The 15,146-nt window shown below is 38.1% G+C and overlaps 1 pseudogene; it reads left to right on the top strand.

Moving 5' to 3' along the window:
• Nucleotides 1-7,897: 7,897 nt before the first annotated feature.
• LOC148591738 (uncharacterized) lies at nt 7,898-10,467 on the top strand (annotated as a pseudogene).
• Nucleotides 10,468-15,146: the final 4,679 nt, after the last annotated feature.

Below are 15,146 nucleotides of genomic sequence, written 5' to 3' on the forward strand. Positions count from 1 at the left end.
TTCCATTTTGCCATTTGAATCCCTTGTACTTCAGTGGAAGCTTGGATCTTCCAGGTGAGCAAGTCTAGCCTCTGTTACGGAAGGCAACAACATCAAGCAATCACTCTCAAAAACTAATCAAGTCTCATTGTAAAATGTGTTTGCGTGGTGGATGATAAGAAGCATGGACCATCTGCCCTATGAGGAAAGGCTGAGAGAGCTGGGGCTGTTCAGCCTGAAGAAGAGAAGGCTGAGAGGGGATCTAATGAGTGTATACAAACACCTCAAGGGAGGGAGGATGGGGCCGGCCTCCTTTCAGCGGTGGCGACCAACAGAATTAGAGAGAATGGCCACAAACTGAAACACCAAAAGTTCCACAGGAACTTAAAGAAAAATTTTTTAGCAGTGAGGATGACAGATGACAGAGCACTGGAACGGGTTGCCAAGAAAGGTTATAGAATCTCCTTCTCTGGAGATTTTCAAAATGCGGTTGGACGCAGTCCTGTGCCATGCGCTCTAGGTGACCCTGCGTGTGCAGGGGGGTCATACTAGATGTTCTCTAAAGACCCATTCCAATTTTATCAATTCTATGATTCTATGGTTAAGAGGCTATTCTAGAAACTGCAATTCTGGTGGCTGAACGCCTCCTAATATCCAAACTAAATTTACTGAACCCACTGACTTAAACTCCCCTACAAGTCTCCTTTAAGCATTCCACTAAAAGGTCTCTGCACAACAACGCATGAAACAATTCAAAGCCATTTGATGTAGTTTAGCCAATAATATCTTTGTTTTTCTAATAGTGAAATGAGACTGAGAACAGTTAAGTGGGAGGTTCAAGGCCAGGCATAATCTGAAATAGGAACTGGCTGATTTTATCTATTATATATTTCTTTTCCTGAATTGTACCAAATTCTGCTGCCTACAGATTCCTGTACTCAGGAAACTGAGTATATACATATATAGATAGAATATATGAATATATTCATTTTTTATCCTTTGTGCAATAAATGAGTTCCAAATGATGGATTTATTTTGTGGATATTTATTATTTGTAATTCAGGACTAATTTCAGATGATACTTCCCTCAGCAGTAGGACGCGCTGAAGCCCTCCATTTATTCGATTTAAAAAAGCTTGAGCTTGATTTTTGTTTAAGACCCAATTAAATAATGCATTCAACAAATCGGCGTTGTTCACAGCACAATGGTGTTTAATGTGATGGCATTTATATTTCTGTCTGAGGAATTTAGTCTAAAGCATCTTTTGTTTTTCTGAATTTATGTTTCAATAGTACAACATAATGTGTACTTAATGAGAATCCCAAATTGTCAAAATTACTCTTTGGAAGATTAGTCGCTATAAACCATTCATATAAGTACATTCTCATTTCTGCATGTTATTACTTTCAAGGTATTGAAACTGTAAATAGGACAATTTACGTTTATTTGCAAAACAAGAGCTGAACCCATGTTTAGTTTAATAATCCTGTAAATCCAAACAAATCATTCACAGGACTGCAGGGTAAATTTTTCTACAGCTTTAAAAAGCTGATTGCTATTAACTGGCATAACACTTTTTCTGACATCTCAGCATTTTTGGTATAGACTGTGTAAGAACAAGTTTAGTACTTATATGAAGCAGATCAAACTTTAAGCCTTTGTAAAATTGTGTTAAAGTTTTGTTTATTTAGATTTCTGGACTCTGTGGTGTAGGACTCTCTAAGAAAACTTCCTATGAAATGATGAACTGTGGAGAACGCAATTTTTTCCAAATGGTACAAAAAATCCCAACTCTAATATTACTTTCTTGGTCATATCCTTGAGTAACCAAAAAAGAAATCCAGCAAATCCTACTTGTTACATAACATATTTGTAGTTTGCTTGTTTGGTTTTCAAAAAACATCCCTTCTGTCTTATATTTCTCTTAGCATTTGTTTTCTGCTAAACAAGAGATTAAGGAGAGGTATTTTCCCAGGTATTTTATATTTTTTTTTCTTTTCTTTTTTTCTTTTTCACTAATAAAAATCTCAATGTTTATGTATGTGATGCAAAAATGCTGTGCTATTGGTAGCTAGGCTAATAATCTGAATGGCATCATCTAGCATTTTTTTGGCCTCGGGACTGCATTCATCAGCAAAATGGCACTTCTGCTAGGTTGACTCGAGCTTGTTTCCAGCAGTGTGGAGTAACTCAATGTTATCAAACTTGACAGATGACTAAGGAGTGATTTTCGGTTGTTCCTTTTCCCTGGAAGATACTCTAAAGAGCATGTGGCAGCTATTTGAGACAGCAGCTAGCCAAAATATAATTTGAGATTTGTTCCAACCACCTAGTCACTTCGCCCAAGCCACCATCCAGATCAAAACCTGAGTCTGGTCACAGTAGGAGCCACAGTTATACTTGCTTGGACAGACTGACTTACATCCACAAGCAATAAATATGCTCTTTAAAACATAGAAATGACTCTGACTGCCCAATCTCCTTTTGTTTCTTGCTTGCTATCTGTCACAGATTCTTTCTTGGGGACCTATGACATACGGAGCCTATGGTGATTCCTATTCACTGGTAATGCCTAGCTGTTACAGCAAGCTCTGTAAGACTGTATGTATGGAAAGTCCAGAGTGCATATGCAACTTTTAAGAGCAGCTAACACAGCATGTTAAATGGGGGCTCACTATAGAACAGTGAAGGAAAGTGATTCAGTATATTTAGATAGAGGTTTTTTTTATGTCCTCTCACGAACTCATTATGGATATACCATTTGGATCCTAGACTCACTTTTAACATGAAAGGCCTCTATGGCCTCTATGCTCTTGATCATGATAGGAGAAAATTCTTAGAAGAAAAAAGCAGAAGAAAAAAGCCAGCATAATAATAATTATTTCCTTTCCATGCCACATTCCTGGTTACTTTTCAATTTTTTAATACACTTTTCCATTCATTTCAGTGCTGGGGGTAATTACATGAATTTTCTCCATTTCTTGTCACAACGTAGTTTTGCTGAGATGTACCAGATCTGTCAGCCTGATGCATTTTTGATTCAGTTGGGCTTGACTCAAAGGAGCATAAGAATTGTCCAAATGATTCAAACCCAAAGTGTGAAGTTCTCTCTTCTCTGTGTATCTCAGACTAGAAATTTATATCTTACATCTGGCAGTGTCAAGAAATCAGGGCCCAAGGAAGATCAGGGGAAGTGTATAGGGTGTTTCACCTAAGTATTCTGCTGGTCTCATGTAGATCAAATCTGTTCTAATGTAACTATTTAAATGCCAGTATTAATATATTTGATTTATCTGGATATTAATAAGAGCATCAAGATGCCTACTTATTGTAAATCATCTAAACTTTCTATGATAACTGCTTCCTGTTTTTTTTTTCCATAATCTTTAAACATCTTTTCAATAATTTCTCTTAAAAAATGAAAATATCCTTAAGCTTAACATTTATTTTTTCTCTTGGAAAATAGCAACAATTTTCCTATGAAGGTGACCAAACTGAATACTCCTTTTTGATGAAATTAAAAAGTAATATGGAATAACAGTGTTTGATTTGGAAGATCTTTCATGGTGATGCTGACTACCTGCTTTTCTGCTTTTATGTGTTTAAAAAAACTACTTTAATAGCTTCAAGTACGTTTGTACCATAGCCTGGAAAGCTCTTTCCAGCCAGGAGGCTACATAACTACCTCAGAAGGGAAAATAACATGCTCTTCTTCTGGTTCATTGCGTTCAGACTTATTATTTTACGTTTGACTATATTAAATTGCATTTCAATTTACTGTACCAGCTATCTAAAAGATGTGAATCACAAAATAATACCTTAAACTGTTTTATAGTTCCTTTCATCCTGACTGATTTTAAAGAGCTGACGGAACACCATGATACCTGAACTGCCTAGAAGCTCAAAATAAAAAGCTGTAGCTGTGCTTTCTGGCTAAGGTAAAAGAGTTCTGGTTCCCAGCACTTGTTTACCATGTAAAACAATTCAGACGGCTGGGATAGTTCCAATTCTGTTTGTTTTCTGAGCCACAATTCAGCAGTCATTAAAGAAACTCAGGATGTTTGTGCAACTCCATTGTCTTCTGATTATAACCTCAGGTCCTTGGCTGTTATGTCTCAAAGTAAAAAGGCTGCCCAGGTGAAGCAGGAGCATGCAGACAATGGCAGCCTGACTGTGGGTTGCTTTTGCCTTGTATTTTTGTTACTGGCGCTGATGTATAAGGCGCAAAGAACACAGATTGTTTTTTTCACATCCTATTGTGCTCTTTACAAAAAAAAAAAAAATCTTTCTTTAACTTTGTTTTTTTTATAAAAAAAAGGCAATATCTGCCTGGGAAGCTCAGGATCCCAATTTTGCAAACTCTTTATGTAAATAAAACTGAATTTTAAACTCCAAGAACTCCTAAAGCCATTGAATCAGTGTTTTTAGCTGATCTGAAATTTTAGCAATTAAATCTATATCTTCAGAACTTCGCTCTGAAGGGTATTTCAGAGTGCTGTGGTTTTTTTTTTTTTTTTTATTTTCTCCATTCTGGAGTTATCAGAAGCAAATGACTATGTTCAATATCATTTCTCATAGTTTCAATATTGCATATTATTTGGCTCATGCATAATACCGTGAGACTTTTTTGTTTTTCTCCTATATCCAGGTAAAGGGAAGCATTGCTCACTACTGATTCTGTTAAGAGGAGCTCTTATTTTTCCATAAAATGCTATTAAAATGTTGTCTGTTATTTATTCCTCAGACATTTGTGTTTAAGGTACTTAGTTATTCTGTACAACTTTAGTAACATACACTAAAGGAATTGCAGGATATAGGATTTAGTTCTTAATATCTATCATTGTAAAAGATGGCTATTGCAGTAGTGTTTGGAGATTCTAGTCAGATGCAGAGCCCCATTGAATAGGATGCCATACAATCACATGAGATGATATGACTTGAAGCATAGTATTTCTGATAATTGCTTTCATATTACTCAATCTTTTGGTGAGATCTTGAGAAATTCAATTCTAAGAGGTGATAAATCTAAGAGCATTCTGGTCTATTTACCTAAAATCTGGTGTTTAACCCTAGACGCAATTTAAGGTCAACATTAAGTGCAGCACTTTTGGTCTGTAGTGATTTTTTGAGTATTTGTTAGCTTTTTATCTGTGAGTAGAATATTGATTTGCTGTTATGTCCCAACCACTATCCTCTCCTCTAGCTAAAGGTGTTTGTGTGTATATGTCTGTGCCGGTTTTATGTGGTACTGAGTACACTAGGAAGTTTTGCAGCCACAAGAATTGCCAGCCAAGTTAACCAAGAACCTCTTTTCAGTAGACAAATTTCAAGCTTGCCCCTTGGGAGCATCCAAGGTTTTTGTCACCAGGCTAATTAAGAGCTGCTGGCGTTAGTCACTTCTTCTATTCAATATTAGGAATAGTTAAAAAAAAAAAAAAGGCACAGTGTTTTGATTTAGTTCTGGGACTAAACAATTAGTGGAAAGCATTTGCTTATACACCACGTGATTAATTAAAGAGGGTTGTAGGATACTGCTTTTGCCTCAGGTTTCTTTCCATAAAGAAATCTTACATAATCCTTAAGAGAGATACATCCAAGCAAGAGCAATCATTTGATGTTAGTTCATCTGCTAACTAAGAATTAATACGGATAATAATTCACACGCTTGTGTATTTTGCTTCCTGACTATCCTTAATCTGTTATCCTGCTTTTTCTACATGCATTCTGTATATTCAGATGAGGTGGGAAATACTGGATTTAAATAATACCATGTCATTTTTAGTGGTCATTTTAGTTGCCTGATACAGGCAACCCACCTCCTGGTCTGGCCATGAGGCTGGAGCATTATTCTCCCTGTGTCTCTCCAGTCAGACTGCTTATGCTCTCTGTATCAGTGACTATTTGAATGTTTTATACAAAGTGGATTAGTTCTCTTTTAACATGAGGAATGAGAGGAATCCTACCTCTGAATACTCAACAGCCTGGTACAGATTAGGATGCTCCCAAGGGGTAAGGGATGATGTTTCCAATCTCTGCCTATACACCCAACAGAGAGAGGATTTTAAGTAGTTTCCCCTACCTTGAATGGGAATGAGCACAAGCATATTCCGAGCTGGACAAGCACAGCATCCTGTACAGAGCTGTCAGGTCAGATTAGCCTATTGGTATAACACAGCTAAATATTGCATCAGGAAAAATGACGGAAATAATGAATGTTTAACCTAATGCTAAGGACCCAGGGGTTCAGCCCTCACTCTACTTGATATATATTTTTGTATGTCTGTAAGGAGACTGAATGTCTGCAGTCATGCTCCAGATGATCTCATAGGATGAGAGGTAGTGTATTCATCTTCATACACAGGTATTGCAGAGACATCTCTGTTTTTCCAAAAATCCAGCCTGTCTCTCCCAGATGGCACAACTTTTAATTTGGAGACACATGTATAAAGGAGAAAGTATTTTTCAAGCAAATGCTTTGTTTCTGTAATCATTCTGTTACCCTCTAATTTCTTCTGGTGTGCTAATTTCCTGGGTGTGAAATCTATCTTCTTGCATTTTGAGAAATAGTATATACAAAGCTAGCAAAGGAGAAAAAAAAAAAAAAAACTCTTACAGTTTTTTAGAGGACAAAAGGGTATCAGTGAACTAGGAGGAATGAGAAGAAGCAAAACTCATCATAGAGCTAAGTACTTTGTGAGTACTGAGCAGTGTTCAGGTGAATATCTCACTTCTGATACCATTAGAATTTACTTCAAAGTTCACTATGTATTTATTCTAGAAGTGTGATTTTAAGCTATATGGAAAAATGTATCTTACATCAAACAAAACAAAACAAAACAAACTAAAAACACTAAAAAGTAGATATAAATAGTGGATATAAATATAATATAAGAGTGGATATAAATATCCATCTGTCCTAATTATGGCATGTGAATTGTGGATAAGCACTGTTCCTAAACCAGGTTCCTTTGTTCAGTCATGATACAGTTGCCCAGGTTAGAGACCACAGCTGATTGTCTCTATATAAGTTATTAAATGTACACTGATTTTTTACTGGAGCTGTGTCCTCTGAGATCATCTAGACATCCCAGCACCCACTACCTTCATTTTTACCTTTGCACATGCACTTGGCTGTATCTTAGCGCTTCTGCAAATCTCATTGAAGCATCCACCACAAACACTTCTCAAGTGAGCTACATATAACCAGGTTCAAAGGAAAAATGTATTTTGCATAGAAAAAAAAATAGCCTGTAAAACATAATTACTTTCCCCATGGCTACAGCAGCATTCTTCCCTAACCTGCATGGTAACTTTTTCAGGCTGTCAAGGAAAAGGTAGGTAGAAGTGTAGGTAGACAGGCATAAACAAGAAGCGATCTTTTAGCAAAAAAAAAAAAAAAAACAATGGAGAGAAAAAAAAAGGAGAAAAAGTAACTGCTCTGTAAATGTCTATTGCAGTTAATATCTGAAAGACGAAAGCAATGCTAAAAAGTGAGTATAGCTTCATCATAAGGAATAAAAAGTCTTTTATTCAAACTCTTTTGATTCCAAATACGGTGAAAAATAAAATTACTTACGGTCAATTGCTACTTTTTTAGATGATAGTTTTCTTTACTCCTGTTTTCCTTTTTTTTTTTTTTCCAAATATTACTTCTGTTTTTCCTGAAGCTAATTTCATATTGCCGTGCAGTAAATGGCTTGGGTAGGAGGAGGTTATCTTGACAGAAATGTCTGCAGATCGCTTTCTTTGATATAAGATCAGTTGAACAACAGCAAATTGATTTCTACAATGATCTAAGGAAAGATACTGCATCTTTCAATTAGATGGGGATGTAAGGGAAAACAGATAAAATATAGGACAGGCAGTCACATATCCCAACCCGTTTCACCATGCAGGTCACTATGCAGGTGATGTTAAATGTGGGATGTTGCAGAATCACAGACAGTTGATCTCTGCAGAGATCAACAGCAGGGATCTCTGGAGATGGTCTGGTTCAACAGACCAGAGTCATCTAGAGCAGCTTCTCAGGCCATGTCCAGTTGGATTTGAGTATCTGCAAAGATGGAGAGTCCACAATCTTTCTGGTCAACCTGTGCCAGTGTTTGTGTTCCTATCTCCATCACATTTTCAAGGATATGTAGATGAGGCTTCAGTGTTTCTGTATGACTGAAATACACAAAGAAGGAAGTAAATCAAATAAATGAGAAGAAGGCAGATAATTTCAAGGGAGTCACAGAATTCAGGCTCTTAAGGTTCATTGTTTTTCAGACTAGTGAGTCTATCTTCTGTCAGATAATCTCATTATTGTTTAGTACAATTTCTGAAGACAAAACATGGCTTCAGATCTTGCAACACAGAAGTTAAACTATGTAAAACAAAAACTCTTATTTTTTAAAAAAGTTTTAATGTGCATAGTTTTTGTTTGGACTCAATTAGCTGTCCAGTCAGTAATAAGGTTCATATATTTTTTTCCTAAGAAAAAATAACTACAATACCAAAGTCTGAATCATTGAAACTTGAAAATAAGTACTTATCTTGAGTAAAAACAAAACAACAACAAAAAGTAACAAATGTTATATATATCTGTGTGTAAGACAAACAGCATGATAGCATTTTGATCAATATGGTGCTTATGAAAGGTGCCCTTAAGACCCTTGGAAATCAACCTTTTGTTTTATCCACATAAGCAGCTCAGTATGAGTGAAGCGTGTTTCCCCATAAGCCTCAACCCTGACATGTCATAGCTGCAGGTTTGGCCCCTTAAACCTCTAAGAAAAGAATCTGAGAAAAAAAAAAATGTTGTGTGGATGAGTTTCTGATGTAGGAGTCCATAACATTTCATCTAGTCCAGCAGTCATCCTAATTATTTGTAGCCGATACTATCTTCAGCTGAATTTGAACTAGGTACCTGCAGATGAAAGGCTTAACATGGTGTTTCTGACCGCTTCCCATCTTCTGCCTCAGCTGCTGACGTTCCTGTGACACTGTAGGAGACCATTTCATTTTTATGAGTTTGAGAAGCTGGTGGGTGTCCCTGCCATAGGAAGGTTGCATTTCTGCTAGTCACATGTAACAGGTGGTACTCACACTCATATCACAAGAAATGTTACTTCAAAGAAATTGCTATATCACATTGGAAGAAAATAGCATTCAGTACATCTGAAGTATTAATTTCCAATAACAGTCACTTCTGCAAGCCAAAAGCGTATGTCAAGGTGGCAATTTTCTTCTCATATGACCAGATACACTACCTTTATTATTATTTTTTATTCTAAAATAAATCCTGGAGAATGGGGGAGGTGACAGAGGACTGGAAAAAAGCCAATGTCACGCCAGTCTTCAAAAAAGGCAAGAAGGAGGACCCAGGCAACTACGGGCCAGTGAGTGTCACCTCTGTCCCCGGAAGAGTGATGAAACAGCTCATACTGACCGTTGTCTCCAGGCACATGGAGGACCAGAAGGTACTCAAGAGTAGTCAGCATGGATTCGCCAAGGGGGAGTCTTGCCTGACTGACCTGGTAGCCTTCTGTGATGGAATGACCAGCTGGATAGATGAGAGGAGAGCAGTGGATGTCATCTATCTCAACTTCACCAAGGCTTTTGACATCGTCCCTCACAACATCCTCCTGGGCAAGCTCCGGAAGTGTGGGACAGATGAGTGCACAGTGAGGTGGATTAGGAATTGGCTGGACTGTAGGGCTCAGAGAGTGGTGATCAGCGGTGCAGAGTCTAGTTGGAGGCCTGTCGCTAGCGGGGTCCCCCAGAGCTCTGTCCTCGGTCCAGTCCTGTTCAATTTATTCATCAATGACCTGGATGAAGGCACAGAGTGCTCCCTCAGCAAGTTTGCTGATGATACAAAACTGGGAGGAGAAGCTGATACCCCAGAGGGCTGCGCTGCCATCCACAGGGACCTGGACAGACTGGACAACTGGGCAGTGAAAAACCTCATGAAATTCAACAAGGCCAAGTGCAGGGTCCTGCACGTGGGGAGGAATAACCCCAGACACCAGGACAGGCTGGGGACTGACCTTCTGGAGAGCAGCTCTGCAGAGAGGGACCTGGGCATCATGGTGGATGACAAGTTGACCATGAGGCAGCAGTGTGCCCTTGTGGCCAGGAAGGCCAATGGGATCCTGGGGTCCATTAAGAAGAGCGTCTCCAGCAGGTTGAGGGAGGTGATCCTGCCCCTCTACTCAGCTCTGGTGAGGCAACATCTGCAGTACTGGGTCCAGTTTTGGGCTCCACAGTAGAAGAGGGATGTGGAGCTGCTGGAGAGAGTCCAGCGCAGGGCTACAAGGATGACCAGGAGCCTGGAACATCTGCCCTGTGAGGAGAGACTGAGGGAGCTGGGCCTGTTCAGCCTGGAGAAGAGAACGCTGAGAGGGGACCTGATCAGTGTCTATAAGTACCTCAAGGGAGGCAGTGAGGAGGATGGTGCTGGCCTCTTTTCACTGATGGCTGAACTAGAGGTAATGGCCACAAACTGAAACATCAAAAGTTCCACAGGAACTTAACAGTGAGGGTGACAGAGCACTGGAACAGGCTGCCCAGAGAGGTTGTGAAGTCTCCTTCTCTGGAGATCTTCAAAACCCACTTGGATGCAGTCCTGTGCCATGTGCTCAAGGTGACCCTGCGTGTGCAGGGGGGTTGGACTAGATGACCTCTAGAGGTCCCTTCCAACCTTAAGCATTCTATGAAAATAAAAATATTGTTTTCACCCAAGTGTTTCTCTTTAAAAAATATTCTAAATTTGTCACAGTTTCTTCATTTGCTCAGTGGTAGGCTGTCAGTTTCTGTTGTCCTTTCTTGCAAGCAGCAACTCACTGTGGCCATGGGACTATTCTGGTTGCATATGCATAAAGGCTGTTTTACAGACTTCCAGAATGGGAGCCTGCAGCCAAGGAGATACAACACTTCTGTGCTTGACTTAGAGTTAGACCTTGGCTCATCTGAGTTATCATGGATCTTCTATAGCTTTAGGAGCACAAACTACAAAGCTTTCAGGTTTGGTTTACTTCTAAGTGCCACCTTATAATTTATAGCAACCAAATATAACTGAATCATTTGAGGTCCTACACTCTATTAATAATTCTGTGTACTATACATCTGCCCACACAAAATTCACAAGCTATAGCTCATGCATTCACACATCCTGAAAGGCTTGATTGCAACCATATGGCGCCTTAAAAAATTGGGGCATCTTTAAAATAAGTGAGGGTGGTGGAGGGGCTCATTTTTCTGCTGGTGATCATTGAGATAATACGTTAAGGGCTTTCAAGCACCTGCTCTATGTGTCTGTTTTCAGACAGGGGACAAAATGAGGAAGTTCCTTAGTTTATTGCTTCATTGTAAGTAGTCCTTTGTGAAATGTATTTCAGTATGATTTTAATTTTCCAGCATCTACACTGAAGTTTCACAGCAATTTCAATTGCTTCAGTAATTAGCAGAATAGAGACTAAATTTATTTATATCCATTTGTTTTTAATTAACAAATCACAGATTTTGTTTTATCATCATTGCTAGGTACATCTTGCTGTGATACTTACCTCCTTGTTGTCTGTTATAAACCAACCTCTTCAGAAGGAACCCATAGGACTGTGATTCATTTTTTTTTTTCTGCTTAAACTGGGTGCGGTCGTAAATTCAACCACTTCTTTCAACTGGGATCTTTTCCTGCTAACCCCATAATTCAAGCAAAAGTCCTAATCACTAATCATCATTCATCATGTGGTTGCAAGACTCTGCACATTCTTCCAAGACTCATGTTTTGTCATGCTACAGGCAGCTACTGAGAAGAATAACATTGCCTAGCCACACTCTCAAAGTAACTGTTTTGCCCACATTTCAGCCACAACATCTTTGAGATCCAAAGGGCTTGATTAAGTTTGTCAGTTCTGCTTTGTTTTCACTTTTGCAGACCTTTGCATTACGGTTTTTAAGGATCTCATACTTGAGACCCAACTCAGCTTCTCCTAAAAGCCCCCACGTATTCCATGCCAGTAGGCTGTATCAACGGCCATATTATTTTTCATTTCAGTGACAGAACCTTTTTTTTCATTTATTTTCAGCTTTATGCCTAACAATCTTTTTGGAAGAAGAAATCAGCATTTTCCTACATTAAGGCTAAACCATCAATACTAGTCTAAGAAGTCTATACTTCACTTAATTTCTTTTAAGCCTAGATACTGGAATTAAAACTGAAAATGTACTGAATGTCTGCATCACCAGCAGAGTGCCCAGGTTTCCTGTTCTTTAAGATACCACAATTATCCGTATTTTAAAAGACAATGAGAAATAGACATATTTTTTCAAATTTTAATAAAAATTCAATTGCTTTATTGAAAGTTCTACCTTCATAAAACTATATACAGTGTTTAATTAAATACTGGAATTAAATCTTCACTGTGGAATTTCTAAATGTTTGATTTAAGAGCACAAAACTACTGATTCTCCACTGCATGTATAGGTAGAATTAGGAAGGACCAGCTGAGCCTCTGTGTGCCAGGGTCCATGATTCCAGACAGCCTTTGAGTCTAGAAGACTTAGTGTATTACATATGTACCATATGTATTACATATACACACACATACATGTACACATACATATTTTTGTAGTGAAAAAGACTCGAAGGGACAGGATGGCAGAGTAGGAGGACAAGAATTTCCTCTTTTCTCCTTGACATCTAATAGCTAAGAACGGTTTTGGCACTGATGTGTGGTGATTACCTTGATATATGATTTCAGTATTGTCTCTAACTTGTTGCTAAAGACAGCCTTGAAAAGGTATTTTCAGGCTGAAAAAGAGGCAAAGCTATTCATATATTTGTTGTGCCCTGATTTACAAATTTTATTAAGTTGGATGGTTTAATGTGGAGCAATAGTTACAGAAAAACCCACTCTAGGTGGGTATCATCCGATGTGCAGCTGATTTCTGAAGATGAGTTCCATAGAGAAGACACTTAAGATATCGGTCACGTAAGATCCAAAGTTCAGATTTCTATATCTATTAGTAAAATTAACATACCTTTAAACTGAATTCCTGCAGATTTTCTCAAGTAGTAGAAACCACATTTTTGTAAAATAGGATACTATCATTTTATATAAAGGTGAGAAAAATCACATTGCCAGAAAAGGTACAAATGCAATAGGTTTTGATGAGCATTGCAACTTTCAGGCCCACAGTATAACTCACAAGAATGGTCATCTTTTGTGGATAATGGAGTTAAATGCATTATTTTGCAGGTGTTCCTTATTTTCAGAATGCAATCTTTAACATCGTTGATTTTTTTTCTTAATTAAAAAAGGGAAATATTTCACTCCTGATCTATTTATATTTTGAGGGTCTTTTTGTAAACTGAAAGTCTGCCAAGTAGGATAGGATGGGGAGTTGTTGTGGGCTTGCATAATCTATTCATGAAAATGGATTTAAGAGAGAATTCTGCTGACTTTAGACATAGTCTGTACTATGTCCAGCTCTTTATTTTTTTAATTATTTCTTAAAGCATAATTCTCTGCTGATAATAGAAGCACTTTAACTGTGTGTCTGCTCTAGCCTTGAGCTGTGTAGAATATTGTTATTTTCAATAGTTACTAGAGTGCTTGTCTAAGAGTGGTATTCTGCTTAACTAAGACCCATCAGTCTCTTCAAACAATACATTCCAATCCTCATTTCTTTTTTGAGGCATCATGGTCTATAAATACCTTTATGAATAGAACAGTTCATGTCCTCTCCATCTTTTAAGTTTATTTATCTAATTATTTTAATATGCAAGAAAAAGCAGCAATAAGCCAGAGTGGACAGTTGCAGTACACATTGACAAAAATAACAGCAAGTGTAATATCCTCCTGAAGAAGGACAGGCCCCCACCTCACATGAGCCGTGCAAGAGCTGCTACTCAGCTCCAGATGATGCTGTGAATTAAGCAAGATAGAGAATTTCTCCAGCCCAGCTTGAAAATATTCAGCATTATACAATGGGAAACTGCACTGAAGACATGTTCACTACGGTGGAACTGGAAGAGGCACTTAAGGACAGTGGAGTGGAAAATAAAAGGCAGGCAAGTGTGGTGGACCACGCAAGATGACAAGACTAAGGTGGGCTGTTTAAGCAAAAAATTCTGAACAGCATCAAAACCTTCCCCACTGAAGCTCTCCTCAGTGAAAAAAGTAAAACTTTTTGTTTGTTTTTAGAGTTTTACTTTCCAAACTGTATTCTACTAACTTCCAAACTAAACTCTGCTATAGCAGTAAAGTTGTTTTTACTATCTAGCTGTACTTTTTGGGGAAAAAAAATCCCAAATGCTTAGTAGAAAGGGCAAGGGTGAAATTTAAAATATTAAAGATACTTTCATTTCCCATCTGAGTTCCCCCCTGGAAGTCTATTGTGATACAAGGGTCGGTGAATATACTGCTATGCCCGAACTTGAAGTTATTTTTTAATTCAGAGAAATGATGGCTTCTCTACAGAAAGGAGCTAATAATCCTTAACCTTTAGCTCCATTCCTGCGTCTCTCCTTCCATCACTGGGAAGATAGATGGCAATGATAACTCCATTGCTCTGTCATGTGCTATGTTGTGCCCAGATGCTTGATTAGTTTTGCTTTTGACCTAATGCCCACTAAAAATGAAGATAAAATTGAGTTCAGACTTGTGTTTCAGGGGTCAAAGACCAGAACTTTCCATACTAACTACATAGTCCGTTGTTTTTTCACCCCAAGAGTAACACTGCCAGTACTACTAGCTTACAGAGTTTTTAGGCAATCTTTATAAAAAGTGCAACTGTACAAGAACATTATACTCTGTCAGCCTGCAGAATGACACTGCATGTTTTGGGACTGCCACAAAGACATACTGACATTTCTATTTTTAATATTAGCTAATAAGTATTAGAACAGCACTAAGTATAGAATAAATAGAAGTACAAAATTGTTTGCATTTTCTGGAAGGGCTCGAAAAAAACACACATGGGATTTGGCTTACAGGGATCAGTGACAAAATCTGGCAAGGAGGTCCACTACAGAAAAATTACAAATCATATCTTCCAGTGCCAGTATAACAGCTGAGATGGAATCTTCTTGTATGTATTTATAAAGTTTCCATCAGTAAAGTTATGTTTTTCATGGCTTATATTTAGGCAACATCACCTCCCAAGAATGAAGATTAAATAC

The sequence above is a fragment of the Tinamus guttatus genome, unplaced genomic scaffold, assembly GCF_059628265.1.
Source record: "Tinamus guttatus ecotype Peru unplaced genomic scaffold, ASM5962826v1 Tinamus_guttatus_pri_ptg000714l, whole genome shotgun sequence".
Classification (NCBI taxonomy): Eukaryota; Metazoa; Chordata; class Aves; order Tinamiformes; family Tinamidae; genus Tinamus; species Tinamus guttatus.